Source organism: Malaclemys terrapin, chromosome 3 (genome assembly GCF_027887155.1).
Source record: "Malaclemys terrapin pileata isolate rMalTer1 chromosome 3, rMalTer1.hap1, whole genome shotgun sequence".
Taxonomy (NCBI): Eukaryota; Metazoa; Chordata; order Testudines; family Emydidae; genus Malaclemys; species Malaclemys terrapin.
The window spans coordinates 205,511,266-205,517,334 of record NC_071507.1 but is presented as its reverse complement, the minus strand read 5'-3'; the positions used below and the strand labels follow the sequence as shown (position 1 = coordinate 205,517,334).

General features: G+C 45.5%; 1 long non-coding RNA gene across 2 annotated transcripts; it reads right to left on the bottom strand.

Annotated features, from left to right (window-relative positions):
• Positions 1-1,109: 1,109 nt before the first annotated feature.
• Positions 1,110-3,172, bottom strand: LOC128834539 (uncharacterized). 2 transcript variants are annotated; one of them, XR_008444447.1, is made up of 2 exons: positions 3,029-3,172; positions 1,110-1,397 (listed from the first exon to the last, which is right to left on the bottom strand). It is a non-coding gene; the product is annotated as an uncharacterized LOC128834539 (long non-coding RNA). The 2 variants fall into 2 exon arrangements; XR_008444448.1 differs by lacking the exon at positions 3,029-3,172 and adding an exon at positions 2,911-3,012.
• Between the last annotated feature and the right edge of the window lie 2,897 nt (positions 3,173-6,069).

Genomic DNA, 6,069 nt, shown 5'->3' with positions numbered 1-6,069 from the left:
GAGTTGGTAAGACAACTCCCACCTGTCTCTGTATGTGTATATATATCTCCTCAATATTATGTTCCATTCTATGCATCCGAAGAAGTGGGCTGTAGCCCACGAAAGCTTATGCTCAAATAAATTTGTTAGTCTCTAAGGTGCCACAAGTACTCCTGGTTTTTCTATCCTACTTGTTGCTTGGAGGTAATGAATTATTCATTTGATCTTATAATAAATATTTTAACTTGTAATATACCTGTAAATGCTAATTAGAGGCTGCTCTGCATTTTAATCGGAGCAAAACAAGTCTATATTTGCATGCTCTTTTCAGACATTTTGTTCTTTGGGATTTTGCTGAATTTAAAGTGTTCATGAAAATTGGAGGATTCAAGAACAGAGCCTCTTCTTACTGGGTCACCATATATGGAGTGATCCCAGCAGGGACAAAATGCCACAGGTATGTCTTATATTAGGTAGCAGTAAATGTTCTATCATCACTAGCTGGGGTGGTCGGGGCAGTAAGGAACAACCAATGAATGGAGCCACGAGCTCGGTCTGTGGTCCTGTCTCTCTCTGTGGATGTGTCCTGCCAGCCCAATGGGGCCTGGTCAGAACAGGGGGCCTCTGGCCACCCACCCTCCCTCCCTTCCTTCCTTCCATGGGGCTGTGTCCAGGCAAGCTCTGCTGAGAGTGTAGGATGGCTGCAGGTGGGGTTGCGGGGGGGGTGTCCTCCTACCATCCTGCTTCTCCTGGAGAAACTGTGCTGAGTCGCCATGGCCATCCAGATGACCAGGACCAGAAGGACGCAGGTGTACAGCACCCAGGAGCTGTCCCAGCTGGCACGGAACCAGCTCTGCGTGATCCCCATCCTCGTGCTGGGGAGGACGGTCTGGACACTGGGCTCCCTGCTGGTGCTGCCACTGGATCTCTCCCGAGAGGCTGTTTGTTCCAGTGACGCATCATAAAGGGCCAGGACCAGGCGGGTCCTGACATCACAAAGGGACTGCACGCATCAGAGGTGAGCAAGACCCTCAGCTCCCTACAGCCCCTCCCCCGTGTTAGGGGGCTTATGTTTTTCCCCTTTTACTTTCCTGGTTCTTCTCGCATGAACAGAGCAACAATACCCGAAGTTCAAAGGCGCAAACAATTTGATGTTTATTGGGGTAAACTTTTAGCAAGCATCATTTTAGTTGCCGTTCTATTTTCAGGTACCATGGTAGCTGTTACACAGGTGCTGGCCTCTTCGTTGAGCATTTTGCGTTTTCGTACACATTTTCCACCCCTGTCAGCCTTTTGAAGCCATCCCCCACCCACGTCATGCTAGCAACAAGACAAACACCACAGACAAACAACGCAAAACATAGATTCATAGTATTCTGGGTTATTCTTTCGCTGGCGCCAGCATGCTTGTAGAGTGTCTGAAAAACAAAAGAAACATTATTGCTTAATAATAATACCAATTCCTTTTACAAATTTCCTTGCTAATTGCAGGAAAAACAGAAGAATTACCTTTAGGCTGTTCTTATTTTGTTTTATAGTCAGGCTAGTGAATTACCCCACTCACTGGTCATTTATGAAATTTATGAGGTGGCGTGCCTCAGTTTCCTCTCTTGTACAACAGACCAGGTTTGCAAGAGTTTTTTTGCTGTACCAAGCTTTACGTTTATTTTCAGGTAATAGCTGAGAGACAGCTTTAGATTTTGGCTTTGTACACCCCCCCGACCCACCCACCCACAGCTCTTAGGGTTAACCTGTCCCCCTTATTTTCAGGCTTGACTTGTTTTTTCACCTCCCTCTTGTGGAGGGCCATAATCTGAGTCTTCTAGTAGCTTGTTTGCTGACCAGATGGATTTATTATTTCCAGATAATAATAATATTTGTGCTGCTACTTATGGGTAGTTTTCTTCTTCCCCCATCCGTTATGTAATTTGCATTTACACAGAGGCTTTCTTGGCTTGCCTCTGGATCCAAAGCGATCAGCAGCTCAGAGACTGTCTTAAAAGGGACACATTTCACTTCCACCAGAGTTCACATTACTTTTCACTTTCATCGCCTGCTTTAAAACACACAGAGATTTGAAAAAGAAAGCACAATTTATTGTGGCTTCTTTTGGAGCCCTAATAGGATTTTAATTAAGTACCACATTTTGTTTGCATTTCTTTTACCCCTTTTCCAATATACATTGCACATGTCCTGGGAAATAGTTTAATTTCCATAACATTATATTAGCCTTATTAATTTTACACAAGGTGTAACTGCCCCCACCCCCGTGCCCACAGAGTTTTCATGCACCCCCACCAAAGCGACAGTCCAATCCCCCAGAGCCCCCCCAAGGTTCAGTGTTCCCATCATTGCTCCCTTTTTCCTTTTCCTATGCATGCACAAAACTATTTTTGCCTAACATTTTTTGCACTGTGATTACTTTTTTTTTTTTACACAACTGTACCCCGATTACACTCCCATCTTGTAGAACCAGAGACAGCCAGGGGCAGTCAAGTTAAGTTCCAATAGAACCCCCTGACATTCCTTTAGTGATTTTGATCACATTACCCAATAGTTAAATAATCTGATTAGATTATTTCTCCGCCTGCTGCCTGCAGCAGTCCCCTATAGACCATTTTTGTGGGAAAAGAGCCCATTTTTCCTCAGAATAGCTGTAAAGGCTTCTGGGGACAGAAGCATCGTGGTGGTAGTAGCCACTCTTCCTGACCCCCGGGATAATTGAATTACCAAGCTTCCATCCAATGTGATTGCACAGAGTTGCACATACAGTTACATTTATAGAACTGGGTTTTATTATTAAACCAAAAACTTGCTTCTTGTAACACCACAACTGTTACCTGTACCATTTTCACAACTCCCAAATGTTTCCTTTCCTCCAAACCCTGTATTATTAATATTTGCAAAAGGTATTTGTAACTTTTTACTTACTTTTTTAAATCACTTACTCCTACATTTAGTTTTTGAAGGTAGCGCACTTTGTTTTTAACAACTCAGCCACCAAGTACAATTATTGCCACACGGCCGCCTTAACCTGTGCTGTCTTTACCTTGAGACTGTTCAAAGGGCAGTAAAACATTTGTCTCCATGGTTGCCCATGGATCTGTTCCTCCAAAAATTCCCGTGGACTACAGCAGACCTCCGTCGTACTTTGTCCCAAACAAAACAAAACACCAAAAACATTTCACGTAAGTATCCAAAGTCCCCTCCACTAAAACTTCAGAAAAACAAAAGTGTGGACAGGCCGGGGGAGAGGAGGGGAAGAGGTGGAAAGAAACCAATGAAGCCTGTCAGGGCAGTTTAAAGTACAGGCTCCCAGCAGCAAATTAAGTAAACTGAGAGAAAGAAGAAGGAAAAGAAGAAAAGGATATAGTTAGCGCTGAACCAAGAGTAGACTCCCCGGGTTGGAACGGTTGGGAACCTTCCCCCCAGGTTCTCAGCCTGGCTCTGGGAGAAGAGTGGGGGTCGTTACCTGCTCCTGCAAACCCGGCCATTTTTCAGGTTGAAACCTTTTCTTTTTTCCTCCCCTTCCCCAGGACCAAGTCCCAGCTCCTGTCTCTAAAGCTGGTCTGTTAACTCTGCTTCTGACTCTAAACCCTGATGGGCCAAATCATCTTTAACCACCCGAACTACTCTACGCCCCTTCAGCAGCCCTGGCTGAAACAGCACCAACCTTGAAACTTTACTGGCAGCTTCCCATAATGCTGCCCTCACTTCAAACCTCTCACAAGTGGACTGAAGTGCCTCCTTTCCCTGGAGGGCGTCCAGTCCCCATGGGCAGGGACCTTCTTCCACTACCCAGATACCAAAGGAGGGGGGGCTCCGCAGCCACCCCCATCCCTCTGGGTCCCCTAACACTGCATCCATTTCCTTTTTAATCTCATCCCAGGCTGACTGCTGCTCCTGGTATGGGCCCTGGTTCTTCCTTATCCATTTATCCAAAAAATCCTTTTCCCTGGCTTGGCAGAACCCGCAACTACCATCACGAGAGTTCGCTATACCCCCTCCAAGCAGAGCTGCGTGGACTGTTGGGGTGCGGGGGGGCTTACAGGCTGCCACTCACCTATCCAATGCGATGCATCCGAGTCACGGCACCAAGATGTTAGGGGGCTTATTCCTTCACCCTCTCACTTCCCTGGTCCTTCTCGCATGAACAGAGAGCAACAAGACCCGAAGTCCAAAGGCGCAAACAATTCGATGTTTATTGGGGTGAACTTCCAGCAAGCATGATTCCAGTTTCCTTCCTCAGTGTCCCCCTTCCCAGCTCTGACACCACAGAGCCATCCCTGTTCCCATTCACTGTTCCTATTCCCCCTTAGCAAAACATGATTCCAATTTCCCCACCCCCATTCCCTGTTCCCATTCGCCCCCTCCCTTACTTCCTGATTGACTGCAGACTTTATAGTAAAACTTGAGTTGTGCTTAGCTATACCTTAACCAATCATGTTACTGAAATTTAACTAACCAATTCTAACATACTGTAACATGGTTCTGTCACCAACTATATCCCACCACCTTAACAAACCCAACAAAATTAATTATACAGCAGACAGAAACAATTACAGAACCAAACAGACCATGCAAATAAACATACAAAACAATACAGAAGCAAGAATTTTACACCCCAGCTATTGATAAGTGAGTTCTTGACAGACAGGATGCTATTAAACTAAGTTTCCTTTTACATCTTCTAGGCTCTTCCCTTTCTCTGGAGGTGACAGGACTATCAGGACAGGATTGGATTCCTAACAGCCAATAGCACCTTATTTCCATGGGACTAGTCTGGGATGTGAGGATGTGACCGGTCACTTCTCAGCGTAGGGCTGCCTCTGCTGCTTAGCCGAAGGCCTTACTTAGCCTAAGACCAGAGCCTCAGACTGTCCCTTACACCTAAAAAAAAAGAATTAAAATCACTTTTTTTCTACCTCGATAACTAGCTAAGTGATCAGAATACACCTAAATTCTTAAAGTATAGGCCTTTGCAGACAGGCCTGAATATCTCTATCCTAACACCCAGCACCCCATGTAGGTACTTAGAGACTGTGACCGAGTCACCCCGTAACCTTCTCTTCATTAAGCGAAAGAGATTGAGCTCGGGGAGTCTCTCACTAAGAGGCAGGTTTCTAACCTTTGAATCATTCTTGAAGCTTTTTTCTGACTTCTCTTTCATTGAGAACATCCTTCTGGAATAACAAGGAGTCTGGTGGCACCTTAAAGACTAACAAATTTATTTGGGCATAAGCTTTCGTGGGTAAAAACCTCACTTCTTCAGATGCACAGAGTGAAAGTTACAGCTGCAGGCATTATATACTGACACATGGAGAGCAGGGAGTTACTTCGCAAGTGGAGAACCAGTGTTGACAGGGCCAATTCAATCAAGGTGGATGTAGTCCACTCCCAATAATAGATGAGGAGGTGTCAATTCCAGGAGAGGAAAAGCTGCTTCTGTAATGAGCCAGCCACTCCCAGTACCTATTCAAGCCCAGATTAATGGTGTTAAATTTGCAAATGAAGTTTAGTTCTGTTGTTTCTCTTTGAAGTCTGTTTCTCGTCCCCTAGTGCCCCTCCTCTACTTGCGCTACATTGATGACATCTTCATCATATGGACCCAGGGAAAGGAGTCCCTTGAAGAATTCCACCTGGACTTCAACAATTTCCACCCCACCATCAACCTCAGCCTGGACCAGTCCACACAAGAGATCCACTTCCTGGACACTACAGTGCAAATAAGTGACTGTTACATAAACACCACCCTATACCGGAAACCTACTGACCACTCTATGTACGTACATGCCTCCAGCTTCTATCCAAGACACACAACACAATCCATTGTCTACAGCTAAGCCCCAATATACAACCGAACTTGCTCCAACCCCTCAGACAGAGACAAACACCTACAAGATCTTTATCAAGCATTCGTAAAACTACAATACCCACCTGGGGAAGTGAGGAAACAGATTGACAGAGCAAGACGGGTACCCAGAAATCACCTACTACAGGACAGGCCCAACAAGGACAATAACAGAACACCACTGGCCATCACATACAGCCCCCAGCTAAAACCTCTCCCGCGCATTATCCACGATCTAC